Here is a 24415-nt window from a genome sequence, read left to right on the forward strand (position 1 = left end):
CACAAAATGGCAGGTGAAATTCAATGCTGATCAATACTACGTAAGGCATATTGAAACACATAATCCCAACTATGCATATAAAATGATGGAGTCTAAGCTGTTACTCAAGCGCGAGATCTTGGGGTCATTGTGGATAGTACTCTGAAAATATCAACACAGTGTGCAGCAGCAGTGAAAAAAGAATGTTGGGAATCAGACAGAAAATATCATGTTGACTGAATAAATCCATGGTATACCTGTATCTTGAGTGCTGTTTGTAGATGTGGTCACCTCATCTAAAAAAAAAATTGGAAAAAGTTCAGAAAAGAACAAAAAAGATTAGGGATATGGAACGGCTGCCACATGAGATGAATAAGACTGAGACTTTGCAGCTTGGAAAAGAGATGACTAAAGGGGCATGTGTTAGAGGTCTGTAAAATCATGATTGTTATGGAAAAAATAAACAAGGAAGTGTTATTTACTTCCTTTTCATAATAAAAGAACTAGGGGGCACCAAATGAAATGAATAGGTAGCAGATATATAGCTAATTTAATCTGACAATGTAAATTAGCCGATTGGTCCTTGTTGCCTTATTAGCATAACATGGTCAAGTTTGAACCTGATTTTTAATCTCATACCAATTTGACACCTGCATAAACTATTGATTTGAATAGAGTTACTCCAGAATTATACAAGTATGAATGAGAAGAGAATCAGGCTTGAGAGATTTGTAGGGCGGGTCTGAATGAATGCTTCCCTGACAGCTAGCTGGGAGGAAGAGCAAGGTGGGTGTGTTTATGTAAATAGAACGTGCTCCTACTTTGCTTAGGCATTTAGCAGATACAGTGGTGTCAAAGTGATCAACTTTGGGTGGTATAAGTTACCAATGACCTTATGACCAAATGCCTGGATAATGAAATCTAGTTACTAATGTAATTATATGGGGAACATAGAAAAGCAGGGCTATGCTTAACATGTCCCAAAGAAGTAGTCCCCCTCAGGTGAAAAAACCTGAGGAAGGGGCTCAAATGTCAGAGGCCTGTGAAGAGAAGGGAATGGGGAAGGCAGTGGGACTGGGGACAGACGAGATGAGACAAATAGGTCTTCCAGCCAGGAGGCTGCATACCCTAAAACTGATTCAAAGAACAGAGCTAAATAGGCTTAATTACAAGCTTCTTTAATTATTTAAATCAGAGCTGAAACCCATTGTAGTAGAACTGTTTCTCCCCTGCCTGGAAATCACTTATGGCAGGATTGTGTTTTTGCACAAAGCTAAAACCACTAAGAAAGTGATGTCACCATGGAGAGTCAGGTGACAGCAGAAGGTGTCTGACATTCATCTGGCGAAAGAGAGGCTGGGGAGGCAGGGAGGCACAACAAGTGGCCAGCAGGGCAACTAATGGAGAGGGGCAACAAATGGCCAGCAGAGCAGTGGTGGAGAGGCGCAGTGAGCAGGCAACCAGTGAAAGCAATAATCAGGCGGCTAGCAGGCGTGACCAGAAAACAGACAGCTGGTAACTCGCTGAGAGAGGCAGTGAGCAAGAGCCCAAGCAGTGGAGCAAGTGAGGTGTCTCTTTATCCCCCCTCCGACCTGGGTGGGAGCTGAACTCTGTAGCTGTACCGCTGAACTCTGGCTTTGATCTAACAAAGGACAGCAACTGTGACTGGAGCGCAAAGAAGTGTTGGGTACGTGAAAGGGATTTTGGGCTGCTGGGCTTAAGAACATGAGGGGGAAAGGACGCTCTCCAGCCTACTTGGCGGGTGGATCTTTTACTCATGGTTTTTGTTTATGAACCCTGTCTGTGGTGTTTTCCCAAGTTAATGCTGAGTTACTTGCCTCTTTTTATTAACATTTTCTTTTTTACACTCACACTGTGTGCTTATGAGTGGGGAGGAATTGCCTCTCAGAGGAGCCCAGGGCAGCATATAAATTTCCCGGTTACTGGCTGGGGGCTTGAGCCGGTTCTGTGTTGTATCGATGGAAAGGAACCCCGACATATTGAACCTGCCCTGTCTCTGCCAGCTCCACCTGGCAGAAGGGTTACAGATTTTACAGAAGATGTTTGAAAAAGTAGCTTGATGTGAACAGCTGCCAGTGTTTATTCAGCTGAGAAGCACCAGCTCTGTTTTAGTCTGTATGATTACCCGGTGCTTCAACTTGCCAGAAAAATCTATGTGAAGTTGCTCCTGCAACTTTGCTTTTTACGACAATACAGTTTACGTTTTGTTGTTAGTAAAAACTGTTCACATCAGTCTATACAAAAAATATCATGGGTAGTTAAAGTTCCAACCCCCCACCCCTCCCAAAAAAGCACCAGTAGGGTTCTCAACCTTGCCAGACTATAGTACCCCTTTCAGGAGTCTGATTTGTCTTGCGTACACCACATTTCACCTCACTTACACTTGGGCTTTGGGTTCAGCCCTCCATAGTAGGGCTCAGGCTTTGGTTTTTTGCACTGGACCCCAGTAAGTCTAACACTGTTCCTGGTGAGCCCGTTAAAATGAACTCATCCACATTTGAGATTTTTGTAGGGGGCTCCAAGGGAAAGCTCTGTGAGTCTTGGCCCAAGAAAAGAGGGAACTTGGAAAGGTTGTGAAAGGGCCTTGCCATCAGGTTTGGTAGGAAGGACTTCAAGGAGGTGGCAGCAAAGAGTCTGGCAGAGTAAATCTTGACTGACTGTCCTAGGATCTCTGTACTGCAGTGTTTCTTAAACTTTTTAAGACCGAGGAACACGGAACAATAATTTTTTTTTTAATGAGGCACACCAAGTATTGTTTGTTGAGGGGGAAAAAAAAGGTCAAGGGAATGGCCTTTAAGGGCAGCCATTTTGAACTCTGTTGTTCTCTGCGGCATACTGCCAACTGCCTTAAGAAACACTGTTGTACAGCATCCCAGTGTAGAGGATGGACCTGGGTTTCCATTCCATTTTCGTGAAGCCCTTGAGAAGGGGCTAAGGACAACTGAAAGCCTGAGGAAAAGGTGTGTGAACTGAGGCCAGATGGCTGGACATATTAGGCATTTCTTTTTGCTGGACCTTATATTAGGGGTGGGACTTGAATATGACATGGCTAGAGGACTGAATCATAAAAAGAGGTGGGCACTGCAGAAGATGAGTGATTGAAGAGCATCCGAGAACCTTGCACTTGGGTGTGCAGATGCCGGTGTGCATAGTGGCTTACCTGGCTTACCCCCTGATGCCGTGCCTCATGAAGCCCTATACAGGCCATCGGAATGCGAGCAAGGAGCTTTTCAAAACACAGCTTAGCCAGGCTCGCATCCAGGTGGAATGTGCCTTCAGCCAGCTGAAAGGGAGGTTCCGTTGCCTCCTCACACAGCTGGAGATGAGTGAACGCAACATCTCCAGCTGAATGGTGGCTGAATGTTGTGCCCTCAGCAACCTGGTGGAGAGGAAAGGGGAGGCCTTCCTGCCCCAGTGGGGGACAGATGCTGATGGCGTGGACAGGCCACAGCCCCGGACAGGTACCATCCGCCAGGCTCACCAGGCTGGTGTCCAAATCTGAGAGGCCCTGAGGGAGAGATTCTCAGAAGGAGCCCGCTGACTCTCCCCAGGTCCTCCCCTATGGGGGGGGGGGGGGTTGGCCTGGTCCACCCCTACCTGTCCCTCTACTACCATCACCCTCTTCCCATTAAGAATACATACACACCCAGGTTTCTTTGTACACAGACATTAGTTTTTTATTAGAAACACTATCAGTAAAGAAAATGTGCTGTTTAAAAATAATTCTCTGTGTACTGTTCAAATGTGTAAAGGTAAATCTTTCACTCAAAAATAAAGATTTTGTTATATAACTGAAATGACCTTTAACTGGAGTGGCAGGGGACTGAAAACCTGGAGGAGGGAAGAGGGCTCAAGTAGGCCACTGCTTCCCTGATCGCAGGGTCCTGCCACCTTCCTGTGTCCTGGCATTGCCATGGCCTTGGGATTGGGTGGAGCTAGAGGTAATCCTGGCCTGGGCAGGAGGGAAGGGCAGCTGGTGGGCCTATGACGGCTCGGGAGCAGGCGGGGCTGGAGGAGCTGGAGGAGCAGGGGCTTGGTGTGCAGGAGGAGTGGTGCCCATCACACGGGCAGGCAAGGTGAAGACCTCCCTCATTGTGGCACAGATAGTAGTGCGCTGCTGGACCAGCTTGTCCAACAGCCTGGTGTGCCACTCGGCCTCTGCTTCCATCCTCTGCTGGAGGGACCTGTTGAGGTCCTGCAGTGCCACAACATGCTCACACAGCAGGTCTGTGTAGACATACCAGTGCCTGCGGGTGCCACGGGTCAAAGATAGTGGTGGGGCAGGTGTGGTGTTCCCCTGTTGGGTAGAGGATCTGGCGGTGGAGGAAAAGAGGAGGAGACGATCAATGTCTGTGTGCACCCCTGCTGTCGCTGTCAGGGGCTCTCCTTTGGACAGTAGACTCAAGGGTGTTACACATGACACCGTGTGTGATTTGGGCAGCAGCCTGAAAGTCTCACAGGAGCCTCACAGTGGTAATGGGGCTAGCTGGCCCCCCCACAACTGCCAACCTGCCCTTGTGTGGTGACCCCTCAAAGCACTTACCTGATGTTCCCTCCCCGATGTCCACGGATGGCTAGGAGGACTCTGGGCTCTGGGTCCCTGCTGACTTCTCTTCCTCCTCCTCCTCGTCCTGGTGCAGCTCTCCCGCCTCTCTTGCCTGGACTTCCTCCCTCAGGAGGGGTCGGTCCATGATGTGGTGGGGCAACCCAGACTCCACCCCACATAATGGAGTCTGGGCTTCCCCACTGCCCAGGATCTGCTCCAACTCCTCCTAGTAAGGGCAGGTCTTGGGGGCTGCCCCAGAGCAGGAGCTCTGGTCCTGGGCCCTGGCATATCCCTGCCGCAGCTCCTTAACCTTGGCCCTGACTTGTGCCATGGTGCGGGGGAGATGCCCTTTGGTGGCCAGTCGCTGGGCCAGGTGCTCATAAATGTCTGCATTCCTGTGGAGTGTTTGCAGGGCGCAGGGCTTCTTCCTGGGACCAGAGCTCCAGAAGGTTTTGGATTTCTGGACCTGATCAGGCTGGTGCCCGCCTTTTGGTGCCCCTGGGTGGGTCCTCCTCTCTGTTCTGAGAAGGGCCGGGGGGACTTGAGGCTGGGACATGGCTGGCATGGGTGCTCTGGCTAGCTGCCGGACAGCAATGCCAGTGTGTTCCTGTGCCTTTAAGAGGCTGTGGCCAGGAACCATAGAGGTGCTGTACCTGTAAAGGCTAGACTGTCCACCAGGTCTTCTTCCTGGAGGCCTTTTTAGTCAACAGAACTGGCTCCCTGCATCCACACACACCTTTTGTCAACAGATCTCTGTCAACAAAGGCGTTCTTCCTCGTAAATCCAGGTTTACCGCTGTAGACAAAACTGCTGCGTTGTCGACTTACTGTTGACAGAATGTGGTAATAGTGTAGACATAGATATAGTTTTGTCGACAAAAAGCCACTTTTGTCAACAACACCCTGTAGTCTAGACACACCCCAGGAGTCCTGTGTAGGGCTTCATTAGCCAGGGGAGCAAGAGGCAGGCTGCAACACCGACAATGCAGATGTGTATGTCCACCTCCCTGACCCCAGGGGAAAAAAGTGCCAGCCTGCATCCTCTGGAACAGGTTGAAGTTCCTGGATAGCTGCTGGACAGCAATGCCAGTGGGTTCCTGTGCCTTTAAGAGGCTGTGCCTTTAAGAGTACCTTCCCCAACCACCTGACGTACACACCTGTGAACTGGCCCTGGTGGTCCACGAGGGCCTGCAGCACCGATGAAAAGTGCCCCTTTCTATTGATGAAGTCTGATGCATGATGGTCGGGGGTCAGGATGGGGATGTGGGTGCCATCAATTCCTTCCCTCCTGCTCCCGCATTTGGAGAAGCTGTGACGGACCGGGCCAGGTCTGGCCACAGCTGAGGGCGTCTGCTCAGGGTAAATTCCTCAAAAATGAGGAAATGAGGTTTACCAATTTCGAAATAAGCCCTCTGCTATTTCGATTTAATTTCGAAATAGCAATTTGGCTGTGTAGACGCTGGTAAAGTTATTTCAAAATAGCGGCTGTTATTTCAAAATAACTTTGCTGTGTAGACATACCCATAGATATCTATTGTCTCTGGAGCCTTGCTAATTAGCATGGCCACTGGCTGAACATTCTTTGTCCATTGCTCTGCCTCAGAGAGAGAACCTTCCAGCATCAACATAGAGTACATACTTATAACTCCACACACAGATATCACACAAGTACATGAATAGCATATACAGAATCAGTAGAACATAAGCTCTCATTCGACACCTCACATGGCCCCCTTTGTGCCAACTTTTGGGGCAACCCCCCCCCACAGGTACAGCAGTGACCTGTCTGATCCTGTTAAAATCCAGTAACGTGCCAGAAGCCCATGGCAGGAAAGCCAACAATGATGAGGTGATAGCCCAGGGTGATGACCCTGCACAGCAGGATGGCACTGATGGCATTGGCTACCCATAAACTCATAGAAACAGAATCAGAAGGTGGCGAGAGCCCTCACCCTGGCCTGGGTGCTCCTCATACCCCACAGTCCCTTCCCACCTCCCCTGCACAGCATGCACTGCTGCTTCCAGTGCTGGGAGACTGGTTCCAACTGGTGGCACTTCATTGTCATGGTGGGATGACCAGCAGTAGCTCCAGGACTTCTGCATGTGGAAGGACACCTTCCTGGTGCTCTGCGAGTGGCTCGCCCCTACCCCCTGGTGACAGGACACCCACACACAACCCGCCACCCCCCTCCAGAAGCATGTTGCCATCCCACTTTGGAAGCTCGCCACACCAGGCACTTACCGCACTATGGGGAACCAATTCAGCATGGGGAGATTGACTGGCGGGGCCGTGCTCATGCAGGTTTGGCTCTCTTACTACTGTCCTAGGAGGGTGGTGAAGCACTGGAATGAATTGCCAGGGAGGGGTGAGAAATCTTACTCCCTGCAGGTTTTTCAATCCTGGGCTTGGAAAGCCTTCCCTGGGATGGTTTATTTGGGGTTGCTCCTGGAGAGGGAAGGGGCTTGGACTCAGGGAACTCCTGAGGGCCCCATTCTGAGCTGGTCAGCATGGTCCTGCAGTGCCACGAGGCCAGCTTGCATAAACTGCGCCAGGAGTTACAGCATGGGGTCTTAGCACCAGTGACTGCTTTGCAGCAGCTCCAGCTCGGGGGTGGAAGTGCTGTGGTGTCGGCAAGGGCAGGAGGGAGGAACTAATATGGGAAGTGGAGGTGGGTGACAAACTGGGAAGCAGTGATCATGTGATGGTAGATTTCAGGATCCAAAGGAAGAAAAGAGAGTAGTAACATACACACCTTGGACTTCAGAAAAGCAGATTTTGACTCCCTCAGAGATCTGATGGGCAGAATCCCATGGGATGCTAACATGAAGGGGAAAGGAGCACAGGACAGCTGGCAGTATTTTAAAGAAGCCTTATTGAAAGCACAGAAAGAAACCATCCCTACACGTAGCAAGAGAGGCAAACATGGTAGGAGACCGGACTGGCTTACAGGGGAAATCCTTGGTGAACTTAAGCACAAAAAGGAAGCTTACAAAGAGTGGAAACTTGGACAAATAACCAGGGAGGAGTTTAAAGGTATAGCTTGAGAATGCCAGGGGGTTATCAGGAAGGCTAAAGTGCAAATGGAATTGCGACTGGCTAAGGATGTAAAGGATAACAAGAAAGGTTTCTACAGACATGTTAACAAGAAGAAGGTGATCAGAGAGGGTGTGCAGCCCCTAATAGATGAAGGAGGTAACCTAGTGACAGATGATGTGGGAAAAGCTGAAGTACTCAATGCTTTCTTTGCCTCTGTATTCACGGACAAGGTCGGCTCCTGGACTTCTGCGCTAAGTGATGAAAGATGGGATGAAGATGGACAGCCCGTGGTGGGTAAAGAACAGGTTAGGAACTATTTAGTAAAGCTAAACGTACACAAATCTATGGGTCCGGATTTAATGCATTTAATGAGGGAGTTGGCAACTGTCATTGAAGAGCCTTTGGCCATTATCTTTGAAAAGTCGTGGAGATTGGGAGAAATCCCGGATGATTGGAAAAAGGCAAATGTAGTGCCCATCTTCAAAAAAGGGAAGAAGGATGATCCAGGGAACTATAGGCCGGTGAGTCTTACCTCGGTTCCTGGAAAAATCATGGAAGGGATCCTTAAGGAATCCATTTGGAGACACTTGGAAGAGAGGAAAGTGATTAGGAATAGTCAGCGTGGATTCACAAAGGGCAAGTCATGCCTGACCAATCTGATTAGCTTCTATGATGAGGTAACTGGGTTGGTGGACATGGGGAAGTCAGTGGATGTGATATACCTTGACTTTAGCAAGGCTTTTGATATGGTCTCCCACAATATTCTTGCCAGCAAGTTAAGGGAATGTGGATTGGATAAATGGACGGTAAGATGGATGGTAAGATGGCTAGAAGGCTGGGCCCAGCGGGTAGTGATCAACGGTTCAATGTCAGGATGGCGGTCGGTTTCTAGCGGAGTGCCCCAAGGTTCGGTTCTAGGACCGGTTTTGTTTAATATCTTTATTAATGACCTGGATGAGGGGATGGATTGCACCCCCAGCAAGTTTGGGGATGACACTAAGCTAGGGGGAGAAGTAGATACGCTGGAGGGCAGAGATGGGGTCCAGAGTGACTTAGACAAATTGGAGGATTGGGCCACAAGAAATCTGATGAGGTTCAACAAGGACAAGTATAGAGTCCTGCACTTGGGATGGAAGAATCCCAAGCATAGTTACAAGCTGGGGACCAATCAGTTAAGTAGTAGTTCTGCAGAAAAGGACCTGGGGGTTACAGTGGATGAGAAGCTGGATATGAGTCAACAGTGTGCCCTTGTAGCCAAGAAGGCTAATGGCATATTAGGTTGCATTAAGAGGAGCATTGCCAGCAGATCCAGTGATGTCATTATTCCCCTTTATTCGGCTTTGGTGAGGCCACATCTGGAGTATTGTGTCCAGTTCTGGGCCCCCCCACTACAAAAAGGATGTGGACGCATTGGAGAGGGTCCAGCGGAGGGCAACTAAAATGATTAGGGGGCTGGAGCATATGACTTATGAGGAGAGGCTGAGGGAGTTGGGTCTGTTTAGTCCGGAGAAGCGAAGAGTGAGGGGGGATTTGATAGCAGCCTTCAACTTCCTGAAGGGCGGTTCCAAAGAGGATGGAGAGAGGCTGTTCTCAGTACTGACAGATGGCAGAACAAGGAGCAATGGTCTCAAGTTGTGGTGGGAGAGGTCCAGATTGGATATTAGGAAAAACTATTTCACTAGGAGGGTAGTGAAACACTGGATTGGGTTACCTAGGGAAGTAGTGGAGTCTCCATCCCTAGAGGTGTTTAAGTTCTGGCTTGACAAAGCCCTGGCATGTCCACATTAAGTGGACCCTGAACTGGGGTTAAGGATGGCCGGAAGCAGTGCTAATTCGAACTAGTGCATCTAGACCTAAAAACTAGTTCGAATTACCATTTTGCTAATTCGAACTATCATGTCCACATTGAGTGGACCCTGAACCGAGGTTAAGACTGGCCGTAAGCAGTGCCGGCAGGGCATCAGATGAGGACTTAGAGCGTGGAGATGCTGTCTCAGGCTAGCCGAGGACTGTGATTAAAGGGACCCGACCTCCACCCCGGACGGACAGTTCTCAGGGGTTCCCCGCTTGCAAAGCAGTCCTGGCTTGGAGTGCCCACACTGGGCACATCACAGCACTTGGCCATCAGACCGGCTGCACTTGCCGCAGGCTGCCATCTGGGGAGAGGAGGTTATTGGGGGCTGCAGGAAAGCTTCCACCCCCAGAAGCCCGCAGAGCCAGCCCAGTCCTCCCCATTGAGGGCTTGTACCCCATTCCGCCCTCACCTCCTTCCACTTACCCTTTCCTAGCCCCCTCCTTACTGATGTACAAAAGAAAGAAAACGAGTGGTCAAAAATAGAATCTCTCTTTATTGAACAAACCTCGGGGAGACTGGGAAAAGGAGGTGGGAGAGGTGAAGAGAGAGGGTGGGAGAGGTTTGGAACAGGTCCCATATGAAGAGAGGCTAAAGAGACTGGGACTTCTCAGTTTAGAAAAGAGGAGACTGAGGGGGGATAGGATAGAAGTCTATAAAAGCATGAGTGGGGTGGAGAGGGTGCATCAAGAAAAGTTCTTCATTAGTTCCCATAAAGAAGGACTAGAGGACACCAAAGGAAAGGAATGGGTAGCAGGCTTCAAACTAGTAACAGAAAGTTGTTCTTCAGAAAGCAAAGAGTCAACCTGTGGAACTCCTTGCTGCAGGAGGCTGTGAAGGCTAGAACTAGAACAGAGTTTAAAGAGAAATGAGATAAAGTGATGGAGGTTGGGTCCATGGAGTGGTATTAGCCAGGCCAGACAACAGTCCCTAGCCACCAAAGGTGACTCCCAACTAAACCGATTTGATGAGATCCTCTATATCTCCCCTTGCACTGTTTATACAACTGGAAGGGATTTGCTCACTGCTTCTCCTAAGCCAGACTTTCACTACAAAGCAGCAGCCAAGGCTCTGCCTCCACCCTTTCTTCCTCTGCAGAAGAGGGTAGTGGTGAGACTCCTCTGAGTCTATCCCTGTGATTCAAAGCCCCATCTAGTCAGGAAGGTGTTTTGGAGAATTGGAGTTGCTTACTTATGAATATTTTCTGAGCAATGCAATTGAAGTGCCCACAATAAAGCACAATTTCTGAAGGCCTCCTGATACTTTTGGTTGGGAAAAGCAAGAGATCCCCCTCTGTCAATCCATCTATTTTTGACATTATGGCATTAACATATAGTTCCCCAGATTTAAATTCATTTTTTCCTAACTCTGCTCATGAACTATACAGACTCCCTATAGATCTTTCAGACTAATGACCATATCCCCTAAGGCAGACTCAGCTGTTATTTTCTGGTTCAAGGAAAATGGCCTCCCCATGGACTCTTAAAATGTCTCAGAGGGACACATTATTCAGGAAAGTGGAGAATAGCTGCAGATTTTCAGTTTAGGAGTTGCATTTTTTCCTCTGCAGCTTCCTCTTCCTTTGTATCCAAAACTACTATGTGCTCATTATGTGACGGTTAAGACGACCAACTTTTGCCAACCCTTGGTGTGCTCACTGAGTAGACCCTTTCACTGCTTTAAGAATGTGTGTGAGGTTAGTAAGCCACATACACATATTACACAGGTTCCATGTGGAAATGATGTAATAACTGTGCAGAGTATATATTCATGTAGTGTATTGGTATCTACATCAAGAGGAGGTATAGATTGCCATAATGAGGCATACATACATATTGAAGTTGATTTTAAGGTGTAGTCTGTTCTTGCAGTGATTCCTAAAAAGGTTCCACAATAATTAAAAATGAGGTTGGCTGGGTCCAGTAGGTTCCCCCTCAAAACAGCCCCGCCACAAAGAAACATGATCCAATTAATGCAATTTATATAACTAACAATCCATATTCACTAGCATGCAAAGACTCCCCCCAAGGGTATAAAATTGCAGTATGCTCACAGGATCTTAATAAAATCTATTTGTTCTCTAGAGGAGGGATGAAGTGTCAGGGGGCTCCTGTGCTCTTCTTACTGCCCCCAGGATTCCCACTCCCTCCTTCCTTGTGCCTTCTGTAATATGGGGACAAGACTGACCTGCCTCCTGGGGTCATCTAAGGATAAGTTAGATGTGACTGTGCTTCACACGGTACGGTAAATAATGCATGAGCCATCATTATAGTTTTCCAGGAGGGGGAAAGGGTGTATTTGTTATACTTAAATAGTTAAATTCCCTGGCGGCATTCCTCTGCTTAATTATAATAGAAAGTTAGGTCACATTTTGGCCTATATTGCATGTGTGTCTTTAATTCTATCCTCTGCTCTCCTGCCCCTGCTTTGATTCCAAGGTCCTACTTGTTTTAGTTCTGATAGAAAATCTGAACACAACAAGTAACAAAGTGGGGAAAAAATATTACTTGGTTGTATCTGATATAAAATAAAAAAAATGGAAATTAAATGTTGCTAAATGAACTGAAGTTGCTAGACAACCAGTCATACACAATGTGATGCCTACTCAGCTGTGGTTACAAACAAAACTTAAGATACAGCACAAACCACTGCTTTGATTCTTTGGTACAATTAAATGGATGGTCTCAAATCCAGGCTGGGAGCTAGTTTTCAATCACCACACAGTAACCATTCTCTGCACTCTGACTGGCTGTTGCTCTGACAACTCAGCAGTCATATATCTGCAATAAACCTGGAAATCTGAGCTTATCAACTTTATCTCCATTATATGTCAGAAACATTTCACAGTATGATATTTGTCCTTGTCCGTTCCAAAACAATCACACCTGAGCTATGACGTGGTCAGCATATCCATTTCGGTAGGAAGTTGTGGTTACCTCAATGATATCAGATTCTATGGAACACACAACTCTTGCATTTCTCCAAGCCCTGACATTCTTATTGCATCTGAGGTATGCTCTGTGAGTAAGGATGGCCCATTAATAGACCACTCCGGTAAAGCGCTAATGCTTCTGGGTTGGTGAGGGGTGCCTTGACTCCCAAGAAGTCACGAGTGATGAGTGTGCTCACAGCCTTCCAGGATGTACTTGGCACCTCAGAGGATCAAGACCTAAACACCAGTGATAAAATCCTGGTTCCACTGAAGTCTCTGGCTAAACTCCTTTTGATGTCACTGGGGCTAGGATTTCTCCCACAGCCTTAGCCCCATTAAGATGACTTTACACTACTTTAGCCTGATAAAGTGACCACAAAGTCAACTTACGTGGCTAACGAAGGTTCTCATAGCTTATAGTACAGGGGTTGTCAAAAGGGTCTCTGTGGGCCAGCTCGGGCCTGCCACATGGGTTGATCTGGCCCGCAGATGCCTTGCTCCTCCCCTGTTCCGAGGCCAATCAGGACCGGGGGAAGGGGGAGCACGTAAAGTCTCCTCCCCTACCAGGGTTGACTCTAAGCTGTGTGCCTCTTGTAAGGTGAAAGCGTCGCACTCTCTTCTAGTCCCCTGGCCAATCAGGACCTGGAGGTGGAGGGAAACGTGCAAAGTCTCCTCCTGCCCTGTTCCCATTCTACAAGGGGCACGTGGCACTTGGAGTCAACCACCAGCTGAGCAGCTGGTAGTTGACTCTTACGTGAAACACCCTCTTGATGGGTGAGGGCAGGGAGCAAGAGACCTCTTGTGCTCCCCCTCCCGAGGTACTGATTGGCTTGGGGTGGAGGGAGCGCGCAAAGTCTCATCCCACCACCAGAGATACAGATGCCTCGAAGGAACCGCCAGCTGTTCAGAAAAGCTGGCAGTTCTCTCTGTGGGAGTGGGGGCAAAGACTTCACTACACCCACACCCCTAGACCAATGAGGGTCTGTGGGAGAGGAAGCATGGAAGTGTCCTGGCCCCGCACCTTCTGCCCAAGGCCCTGCCCCTTCTGGGGCAGCTCAGTGCCACTTCAAAAATTTCTGAAGTGGCACCCCATCTAAAATTATTGCCCACCCCTAGCCGAGGTGATTCCATTGGTAGCACAGGACAGCCATTGGAAGCATGGTAAATAATGGAGAGGGTGTTTATACAGAGGCAATCTGGATTGTTCAGTAAGTTTGCATGAATAAAAAACATATTTTAATATGGCCAAATGTAAAACTATAGACCTATGAACAATGAATGCAGGATGGGGGCCTCTATGTGACTCTGAAAAGACTAGAGGGTCCTGGGGAATATTCAGGTAAACTGCATGGTCCTAAGGGTATTCTTTCCAAGACTTTTTTGGTAAATCATGCATTATACCCATTCACTGCCTTTAAAATGCGTTTTTTTTCCCCTTGAAACTTGCGTTAAATTGATCCTTATAAAACTAGAGAATGAATAGCCCTTGTTTACGCCAGGCATAGCGCAGACAAGTTCTGTGCAAACTTCTGTCAAAGCACAGTCCTGCTTTGACTAAGACCATCCCTGAATTAGTGAACTTGCCCTGGGTAACTACAGCTCTGACCAAAGTCCCAGGACCACGGCAGTAGGGATCACTATAGGATGAGGGAGATAAAAGGGAGCTAGGAAAGGAAAGGGAGGCCATAGAAATAGATAGGAATAACACAACTGTCACACAGGTTAGATCCAATGCTATGTATGTTCTACACCAAATGGTTTCAATCAGACAGACAGAATTGGGAGATGGCGGTTAGAAAGAGCTGTTTACATGGATGGGAGGAATTAATCCCATGCCAGTGTATGTCTGCTGCAGGAACTCTCTCAGTTCAGATCTGTGTCTCACATTGTGCCCTACATTTGGACCTTGGCACGCTGAGGTATGTTATAGGGAGCTATGGAGCAGAGAAAGCCCAGATTAAATATTATGATTTCTTCCTTCTTTCTGTTGGTTTATGCCAGAGGTGAATGTAAATTATAGGTGATGGCTTATTTCAACACCCCGCTCCCCAGGAGGCATTTTTTTTGAAGTACTTTCTACTGCAAATTGTGCACCTGACACAACATGCTAATAAAGTTTTCTCAATCTCTGTTTATACTTTATTTCAGCAAGAGAGACATGGAGTCCTGTAGCACCTTATAGACTAATAGATATATTGGAGCATAAGCTTTCGTGGGTAAAGACCCACTTCATCAGATGCATACAATGAGGAGTAACAGTAGTTCGAATTAGGAGCTTTAATTCGAACTACCTAGTTGTGCCACATTTAGCCGCGGGCAGCGAGTTCGAACTACGGGGTATTTAAAAATGGCGGTGCCCGGGAACATGCAAATAAAGACTCGGCTATTTAAATCCTGGCCTTCATTTGCACGTTCGAATGCCTTCGTTAGCCACCCTAGTTTGAACTAGGGTGGCAGTGTAGACATACCCTAAGATGCTACAGGACACCTTGTCACTTTTGCAGATCTAGACTAACACAGCTACCCCTCTGATATTCAGCAAGAGGATCCACCTTAACAGTCTATGAGTGAGGCTTAGACAATACCGTTACATCACATAAGACAAATCAGATTATTAGCACTTGTAAAAGGGAGGATCTGGATCCCATTGAAATCCCAGGATCAAATGCTGGCAAAACACTCTTATCTTTCATTCAAGATCATTTATATTCATGTCAATGGATTTGTGTCCACTTATGTCTTCAGCTTTACACATATTTTGTGAGCAACATACAGTGCATAATAAAGAGTAGATGGTCTAGATTTTATTGAGGAGATTCAGAAGCCGCTTGTATCTTCACTGATGTTGCACTTGCAGTCTTATTGTTGTCTTCAGCATAGCACTACAGAGAAAATGTAGGATAGCACTTGATCAGTCCTTTCTGCTTCTGGGGCAGTCTGTCACTCACCTGCTGTCTTATGGAACAACCAAACCGTGTGCAATACAGCTGCTGCTGCTAGATCTATTTTTCTATAAATTCCTTTCAATTTAGCTGTTAGGCTAGGGCCAGTATGAGGGCCAGCTGCTGAGAGATGCAAACCAGAAGCAACCACAAATCCCCCTAGTTTGGTTTGTCAGCCAAAAGACACAGACAGTCAGAACTTTATTTAGATATGTGCCAATGGTGTAAGGCAGAGCTATTCAACATGTGGCCCGTGGGCTGCATGCGGCCCGCGGTCTGCTTGTTTGTAGCCTGTGATGCAGTTTGGGTTTATACAGGTCTCAACACATGGCCCATGGGTGAGATCCTTTGAACATGGCCTGCACTGGGAACACGCTCCACAACAGTGAGTCAATATAATGGTCTTCTGTTGAGATGTGTTTTAGTAGTTAAATTCCTGGACTGTCATTGCTCATTAAAAGTGCTCTCATATGGGTGGAAATCGGGTAAATATCGCCTTTTATTAATATCAGCAGAACTGACTTAAATGGAGCCTGCGAGTTGTGTAGTCTTGCCTTAAACTTTCTATTCATGCCCATCAGTGTGAAAGAATCTGCTTGCATATATTTGCATATATATTTGCATGTATATGGAACCACACCTAAGTTGCAGCCCTTGGCATGTACTGTGGATATCATTGTGGGCCCCAGGGCTTCCAAAGTTGAGTTGCCCTGGTGTAAGGGAACAAGGGAGAGAACTTCTATCTGGAGTGGAAATCACAAACTTCTCTCTTGTAAATACATAATAGACTAAATCATCCTCTATGTTAATCCTAGGAAATTACACTACAGGCTAAATCTAGAAATGAAGTCACATGTAACAAAAAAATCCAGAGGAGACAAAATGCTGTAGTCCAGGTCATTTTGAGCATATCACCGTGGGTCTCTGCTCTTTCTGCACGAATTCCCAAAGAACTACAATGTCTAATTAAGGGCTGCATCCTGATATGCAAGCCATATGTGTGACTGGCTCTACCTATTGGTCCTTCTTTGGTGCTCATCAGCTCCTGAGACAGTGTTTCAATGGAACACTGTCAGCCAGCAGTTGGAGGTTTGTGAGACACAGGAGAATAAAGATAACAGATCTGGGTTGGCACTACAGAACTTGTTCTCTCATGAAAATAATGAGAGTAGATCTTACCTCTTTCAGAACTAAATGCAAAACTCCTGCTCTTTGACCTGGTTTTTCTTCAATAAAATCTATACACACATATCAAGCTACTGCTTACATGAGCTAGAAAGGAAGAAAGTGCTTTATTAATTACTGTTATTCCTATTTCTGAATGCTTGAAAAGTGCTCAGATAATTCAGAAGTGGGGGCCATCTAGACACGGGTTAATTGACTGAGGATTGTCCAGAGAGGAATTGACTGAGGCAGGAATGGTGACTTGGGACCTTCAAATTAGAAGGTCCTTTCTTTCTTAGTGTCAGAGGTAAGAGTGGCATGTGAAAGAAAACTTCTTTCTCTGGGTAGACAGCTGGCCTGTGGGCATGTTGACTTAGGGCTGTTTTCAATCAGGAAGATTTGCTGGTTCAAGTATAGTTAGTTTTTCTTTTGTCATATTAGCTTTTTTTCACTTAAATAAGTGAATGACCACCAAAGCTGGAATAGTTTTCTGTGGATATTGTGGGTCTCTCTGGTACTGCAATTGCAGTATCTCATGCTGCCCAAGAAGATTCCCAGCATAGCTGTCAAATCTTATTTTCTTATTTAAACAGTATGTGTGTCAAGACTGGCAAGATTTTGCGCAAAAGCTATCTACACTGGCTGCTTGAATTTGTGCAAGAGCACTGACTTTGTAATGTATAAAATCAGTGCTTCTTGTGCAAATACTTTCACGCTCCCGCTCAGGAAAAAGCCCTCTTGAGCAAGAATACTTGCACAAGAGGGCCAGTGTAGGCAGGGAAGAATTGTTTTGCGCAAAAAAGCCCCGATGGCTAAAACAGTTGCCAAAATCATGTCTAGACTTTCTTGCGCAAAATCATGTCTAGACTGGCCACAGATGCTTTTGCGCAAAAGCATCCATGCCAATCTAGACGCACTTTTGCGGAAATACTTTTAACGGAAAAACTTTTCCATTAAAAGTATTTCTGCAAAATCATGCCAGTCTAGACGCAGCCTATTTGTTTTCCTTAGCTGATGTCAGTGTCTGAAAATGATTCAGGAATGGTCTCTCACCATCACAGTGTGGACTAGTCCTGCTGAGCTTAACCTGAGGCTTCATGTGTGAACGAAGTCCCTATTGTAAGGCAGGTGGTTATGCAATGACACTCCCTGGAATTGTTCAGAACTAGGGCAGAGGGGGAAAAAATAGCAAGTATTGAAAAACTCCATAACACTGAAGGGTAGCAGAAGATAATTTCATTCAAAAAAATTTAAATGAGCAGTAATGTATTCCACCCCCCAGAGGTTGCATATGAAAATCAAATATATAGGATTCTGCTACGCATGTGGTATTCTGGGGGAAAATGATTGCAAGATGTGTTCAAATGATCCATCTAACACTCTCTGTAAAGGTCTTTTCATATAAAATTATTTGTTGGAAGAAATACATGCTTTCTGTTGATGAGCATAGTGTTGATACCTTGCAGAAAAGGAATCATAAGTGCAACTCAAATGTATACAAGGCGGGAAAGAACCTCCCTTTTTAATAAAAAAAAGCCCGTGTAGTGTTCTACTAGTAAATGTGTGTCCCAATACTGACTTTTTATGCTCCCTCTGAAGTCAGTAGGATTCTTGGGAGCTCAAAAATACCTGGTATTCAAATCAGCATCCATTTCCATAGCTATAGCCTACCCACCGAAAGTCTACATGCGACTTTAGTTGAAAATGACATTCTTTAGTTCCTGTCCTAAACTGCTTTGCAGCATTGCTGTGTGGTGTTAAACAGTTGCTGTATTCTGCCCCAGAAGTGGTGGCATTTAATTGTGGGAGAAGCGGTCACACTGTATCCGTAGAATGTCTTACCAAGTATTGTATAACTTAATCAGCTAATGACTGTCAAGCCATTAAAGATTCACTAATGAAGGTCACTGCAAGGGTCAATTGCTGTTATTAAATTAACATTGTTGATAACTTTTGGCTGGGAGAGTAGAACTGGAGCCATTTTTTGTCCATTGTGTGACTGGTTTTGAAGGAGTAGTGAGGTGAAGTCAATTTTTCTCGTTTGAAGTCCAAGCTTACAACTTTTATTTCAACATTTGCACTAGCTTAACTCACAGGACACATCACGTATTTATGTGCTTCTTTATTTGTTTAAACTATAAAATGTACCTATTTAAAAACATATACATTTAATTCAAGTAGACCTACAATGTCAAATAAAGAACTCTGGGGAGTGTAGTTGGTTTGAAGAGAACAAAGAATACAAAACTAACATCCCTTTGGGTCAATCAAACTGCAGATGAACAGAATTTCATCACATGGATCCATTGCCCCCCTTCCCCCCCAGACTTGCAGTGCTGTGAAATTTCCTCCTTCAGTTTAAATAACTCTTTCCATAACCTCAATTTAATGATTCTGTGTTCTTCTGTAAATAATTTTCTGAAGCAATAATAAGGGGACATCATATGTGGGGGATGCAGGTGATTTTTAGGACTAAAATAAATGACAACTCTTGGAACAGAGGAAGATTGAGATATATTGTAACATAATCAAAGCTTATGATAGATGAAATTGTTTGTACAGGGATAAAATGGGAGGAAGTAAGTCTTAAGAACCCAGATGTTTGCAAATTGTGTTCATCTTTCAAAGGGCCATTATTACTTTACATTTCTCCTTCTTTAACCTTCTTAAGTCACATGCTGCATAAAATTCCTACAGATTAGTAAGTGCCTTCCAGTAAATTGAAAAAAAATATTCAAAAAGTAGGAGTAAATAACCATCTCCTAGGGATGTCAGTTAAAACAGATATCCATTATCCATTTCTTAATTATGTTCAAACAGATCAACACTTGTCGAGACTGTTCTAAATCCATGTGTTTTACTGTATGTCTTTTCTTGATGTCATGTCTCAGGCAAAACTTCCATTGGTCTCAGCAGCAATGGTATCAATGAGAGCTTTGCTTTAAGGAAGTCTGCAGGATTAGACCATGTATGGTATTTCCATCTCCCATAGGATGCACTAGTTATCCTTAAAGCAGATTTATTTATATTTCATTTTAACTGTATTTACATCTATTTTATTTTAGCTAGTGGTTTAGATTAGCCTTAATTAGTCATTAATATTGTTCTCTGCTTTATGATTTCTCTTTTTCTTTCTTATTTCCACTAAATAAGCTGTCTGAATTGTAAAAGGTACTTTCCAACCTCCCATTAGGAAATATGCCAGAGTATTAATAAAAAAGAAATGGGGAAGAAATAATGGATGTTTTATTTAAAAGTACTTGCATTTCTGGCTCCTAGCATTTGCCTTCTGATTTACTGAGGAGGTAACAGATGATGTTCCCAGAGACACTGTGGCCAGAAGTGCTAACAACAATGCTGATTGAAAGATGAATTATACATACAGTCCTATCTGTTTGGGAGTGTTCCAAGTAATGGAAGAACTAACTTTAATTATTGCTGCGTCATTCTGGCCTAAAGAATATAAATATTCAAATGTTCCTTGATTTGAGTTGCCTTTCCTTGGCATGAGCTAATATAAACCATTCTACAATTCTCAAGTCAAAACCATAAACCTTCTCAATGGTATAATTTTAAAAGATAGATAAATATTTTTGCTAATATTCTTATGTAGCAGAGGACCCTGCTCCCTTTGGTAATTTGCATTGACTTCAATGGAAGTAAAATTAGATCCAATGGTCTAAATCAGTGGTAGGCAAACTTTTTCGGCTGAGGGCCATATCTGGATAGAGAAATTGTACAGGGGGGCCATAAATGTAGGGCTGGGGCAGGGGACTGGGCTGTAGGAGTGGGTGCAGGGGCAAGACGGGCTCAGGACGAGAAGTTGAGGCAGGGGGATGGGGTGCAGGTTCCAGGTGGGCACCACTTATCTCAGGCAACTCCTGGTCAGTGACACAACAGGACTAAGGCAGAATTCCCGCTGCCCTTGCTTGCATCGCACCACCGGCATGTCTGGCAGCGGCTCTAGAGTGGGGGGCTAGATAACTCTGTGCACTGCCCTCAGCTGCAGGCACTATCTCCACAGCTTCCATGGACAGGGATTCCCTGGTGCAGGCCAATGGCTGCTTTGGGGACAGCTTCTGCTGCTGACTTTCATGTGGATGAGATAAGCATCTTGATTGTCACAATAAACCAGAAATGAAGCTGATCCCATTTCAAAACAAGACCGAACAAACCAGTCCCTTAAAAACCCCCAATACTTTACACAACGAGATCCCCCGGTGTGCAGTCTAGGACTGTGGTAGGCTCTCTGTGCACCCCTGAAATCTCTCCCTAACCAGCACAGCCAATTAAGTCTGAAACAAGCCAAATTTCTATGGAGCCTGCCTTTGCACCACTGTGTCTGCTGGACTGGTAATACCCACCTTGATGGGTCATAGTTTGCCCATCCTGGTCTAAATTGGCAGCTGTAGCAAAAGAGCTCAGAGCACTGCAGGAAGATTTGCAAAAGTGGCCTTTACACGCCCCAATCTTGGGCTGGCTATGTGCTAGTTCAATTCCCCCAGAAGAATTTAAAGACATTCTAAATTATCTTCACTGGCCACTGGCCACAAAGTCCCAAATGGCAGTTAGGCATGTGTGCGCTGTAGGGAATTCCTGGCCACCCCTCCTTCTCTGCTGCCAGCCAGTGGTTTAGCCCAAGACTCGTGTCAACAGCCCTGTCACTGCAGGCCCTTTCGAACTGGTGAGATCTTCCTTTGGCTATGGTTATACTGGGTTTGGGAGCAAAAATCTCCACCAGTGGAGCACAGGCAAAGGCAGACACATTTTAATGCCTCCAACTAAGCCCATTGGTGCACAGAGAAAGTATACACCACACTGTATTTAATTTATTTTAATGGTAATACTTCCTGAAGAGGGAGTCAATAGAAGTTTTGCTTGAATAAAGACTGTAGTTTAGTGCCCCATTTCATCTTTGTAATTTGTCTGTGTTACCATTCCTTTAAGACTAAGTTTTCTGACTTCTGTGTATTAAAATGCTCATCCTTTAATGTTATATGAACAGTTTTTACACTTAAATTGAATTAAAAAAACAATTGACCCCCAGGCAATAGGGCATTTGTGGTTATGCTATGTAAAGACAGGTAATTTAATTGTGATATCAAAATTGCTTGAATACAGTTACTTTTTCTAAGATGGACTTATTACTAACATCTTAAATGCAATTTTAATCAATAGCGTATACTTGGCTGCAAGCATAAAACAATTTCCTGATAGGACTTCAGAGGTTATATTTTAGATGGTGAATGACAGGTTGATGAAAGTTCCAGTGGTGGTGCTGATGTCCAAATATATATCCAAATCTATTCTGATGGTTGGACTAGAAGAGTATGATCAAAAGAGAAAGCCCAAACCTGGAAAGGATAGCATTATCTAAAATGGACTTTAACTAGAGTCATACAGTGGATTTGTAATAGTTGCATGGCAGTAGCAACAAATTCAATGAGTAGTATAATAAACTCTTCATGAAATTCACTGTATCAGTCAACACTTTAACCTCATAATAATTCATTTTAAAAAGTATCACTGACCTACCTGGGTTACTTCAAAAAGTCAGCAGTACCAAAAAGGCCTGTTCAATTGCCTGCTTAACTTTCATGCACCAGAACAGCAAGTAAGAAGCAACTGTCTGCATTCATTTACGATAACTGAATGCACAAATTAAGAATAAAATTAATGTGTCCTTTTGAGCATCACATTGTTTTTGAAAAACAAGCTTTGTGTCAATGTAAATTAGCATGAAAAATACTGATCTCAAACTTTAATTCCTAAAAGACAGTCAATAAATTCCATTCACATTGTGATTCATGCTATAGTAGGCCATGCAAACGAAAGTATATTTATGTAGCCTGTGGGACATAGAAAATAAATATAATTTTAAGAAATCTGCCCACAAGATTGCATAACTTAAAGGCCCTTGTAAAACTTGTTTATTTGTTGCCTCTCCAAACACACTTACTATTGATCATATTCAGTTCAAAATAGCACTGTCATTAACACTATCAGCATTGGTATATTGTCATGATGAATTCTGAGCAGCGGAAAGAATGATAGAATAGCAAACATCCCATTGCATATGGGGGGAACATAGCCATCCATCACTGAATCTATATATTAAACTCCCCTTCAGTATTACTATGCTCAGAAGAACTCACTACAGAAGACAGAGAAGTTCAATTATAGAGAGTGAACTGTAAAATTATGCATATGCAAAGAAGTAATAAACTAAGTCTTTGAGCTTAAGTGCAGGTGATCAGGTGTACAGCGCTAATAGAACACAATCGTGTTTCTCTATCTTTTTCATAGTGCAAATCTACATCTTCCTGGAAAAAAGTATCTCCTTCTCCCATTAGTGGTTGCACTACCACCTCCCACTCACTGTTGAATGGAGCAGTTCTCCTTTTGTTCATAATCATGTATAATCCCTTGGTAACTGTAGCAATTGCTTTCATGGAAAAGAGCTATTAGGAAATTAGATAATGACAAAGAGATGCAGTTTAGAGAGAAACTGGCTTGGGCACAATTGTTTGTCTCTGAAACGTCCTCTTATGCATGGATACAAATGCCCCCTCCCCTTCCATCTTCCCTCCCCCCACCCTGCCTTTTCTGTTGTATATTTAAGACTTGTATTTTTCTCTGCAAACAATCCATGATTTATACAATCTAATTATGACGTGATACATTTCTGGCACACTGAAAGTGCAGTCTGTTAATTGTTAACTGAGAGAAAATGTCTGCCCCAGAGCTGGGAGGTAACAAGAGAATTCGTGTCTGCACTACTCATCCTCAAGCTTCATAAAAACTGGGAACTGTATTTGCAAATACAATTTCTGAACATCTGGGGACGTCCCATTCTGTTAGAGCAGCAAGTGAAGGTGAGAGCATTGAGAGGAGACATGGATAAAATTGTGTGTAACAATACCAATATATCAAGTGAAAGAGTGGTTCTTGATACAATATGCAAAGATTTAATCTTAAATAAATATTTTAATTGCAGCTTCAGAATACATGATGAGAGAAATGAGTAATAAGCACACTGAGCTCAATTTTCCCTATTATAATTATTTCAATTTGGGAAGAAATCGCATTTGTGTAAATGAGAAAGAAACTTATCAGGACCTCAGTGAAGGCAGACATAAGTTCAAATATATGTAAATATATGCAAACTAAGGGAAAACTCAAAGTGATAATTTATATACCACCTCTCAGCAGGAACATTCAAGGTTGCAGTCAAATTCAAGGAGAGTTTTGCTTGAATAAGGAATGCTGGTTTTAGTCCCTAAAAGTGTTTTGCTACATTGTGGGAAGTAGGTTTTTATTATTGTCATAATGGCTCTCCCCAGAAAATCTGGTCCCTTGCCTGAAGATTTTTCAGCCCAATTACAGACACATTGGGAGGGCAAGGAGGCAGGATCAGGTGAGGTAACAAGATGCTGAAGGAGGAGTGGGGAATAGTTGAGCAATGTCACTAAGATTCCATAGTTACGTGTTGCTGGCTGCAGCAACCCATGATGGATCAGATCATTGTTCTAAGTAGTACCCGACTTAATTATCATGTTTTCTTGCAGGCATCATGGAAGAAATGTGTTTTTTCAGGAGAGATTTACAAGATAGGGTAACTCCTTTGGTAAGAAAGTCAGGCTCTGTGCTTCGGGGTGACCTAAAGGCCTTTACAGTCTCCTTTTATTCATAAGGATACTTTCCTTCATGTAGTGCTTGAACCATGACATTTACAAGGTGCAGCTAAATTATTCTAATTTCCTCTGTCTTATGCATATTTCTAAAATCCAACAGTTACGTTCTAATTTGCCATGTGTCACAAAGTGGTATTAGAATTATGTAAAAATGAGGGGAATGGGTGCCAGAGAATTACATAGGGGAGTGGAAAAAGTTGCTCTTCTCTAGGGTATGGGGGGGGGGGGGAACAATCATGAAGGGATTGC

At 44.7% G+C, this 24415-nt stretch overlaps 1 long non-coding RNA gene across 1 annotated transcript in view; it reads left to right on the forward strand.

The window, feature by feature from the left end:
- Positions 1–1526: 1526 nt before the first annotated feature.
- Positions 1527–24415, forward strand: part of LOC142827663 (uncharacterized) — a 31309-nt gene continuing 8420 nt past the window's right edge. The window contains exon 1 of the long non-coding RNA XR_012902371.1: positions 1527–1666. This is a non-coding gene — a long non-coding RNA (uncharacterized LOC142827663). The remainder of the gene's footprint in view (positions 1667–24415) is intronic.

This window comes from Pelodiscus sinensis, chromosome 3, assembly GCF_049634645.1.
Source record: "Pelodiscus sinensis isolate JC-2024 chromosome 3, ASM4963464v1, whole genome shotgun sequence".
Lineage (NCBI taxonomy): Eukaryota > Metazoa > Chordata > Testudines > Trionychidae > Pelodiscus > Pelodiscus sinensis.